This window comes from Galeopterus variegatus, unplaced genomic scaffold, assembly GCF_000696425.1.
Source record: "Galeopterus variegatus unplaced genomic scaffold, G_variegatus-3.0.2 Scaffold2235, whole genome shotgun sequence".
NCBI classification, from domain to species: domain Eukaryota; kingdom Metazoa; phylum Chordata; class Mammalia; order Dermoptera; family Cynocephalidae; genus Galeopterus; species Galeopterus variegatus.
This window is the reverse complement of record NW_007728346.1, coordinates 241,234-242,123: the sequence shown is the minus strand read 5'-3', so window position 1 is coordinate 242,123 and position 890 is coordinate 241,234.

Genomic DNA, 890 nt, shown 5'->3' with positions numbered 1-890 from the left:
GTTGGGTACATGGATGGATGGTTGGGTACATGGATGGATGGATGGATACATGGATGGATGGATGGTCATTGTCAAGTGCTGCATGGAAATCCCATAAGGTAAGGCCTGAGAAATGCCCCATTGGCATTGGCTATGTGGCACAGGTCGCTGATGACTTGGATCAGTGTTAGGAAACAGTATGATAGTTGCTTGGGGAATGCCTACCAGATGAAAGAGTGGAGACTGCTCTAGCAAGGAACTTGGTTGCGAAGGGCAAAAAAGACACAGGGTGTTTAGGAGGGAGATATACAGTGGGGAGAAGTTTTGTTCTAAGACGGTTGAGCCTTGAGGATGTCAAAGTGATCATGGAAAGAAGACCCAGTTGGGAGGAGAGAGCTGCAGACCCAGGAACCTGATTGGGGTGGGTAGGAAAGTGGACATGAACCCACAGGGAATCTGGGGGGACAAATGACGTGGGGTGAGGGCAGGAGGGGAAGGGAAGACGAGCTCATAAACCTCCACACACATACCCATGGCTGTGTCTGCAGGCAAGGCTGTAAGGGTGCTTTTGAACTTGGAGGAAATAGAAGCCAAGTACGAATAGGGTAATACTCCTAGTCTTTACAGAGCCGACTACAGCCTTGTTGCAGTGACAAGCACTTAAACTGTTTTGCATTTAGACTCTAACCCACATCCTTTTAGCACACTGCAAATTTGTTTGTGGCTAAACCGACTCCCAGTTTTGTGTGCTTTTAGGAAATTTTTTCATCAGAATTTTCAAAGAATATAGTGTGTGTGCATGTGTGTGTGTTTGTGTGAGAGAGAGAGATTTCACCTTGTTTAAAGTTTCAGTTGGGAAAATGAAGCCACACAGACCCGTGATGGAAAGAAGTGCTCATTTCTCATGATCG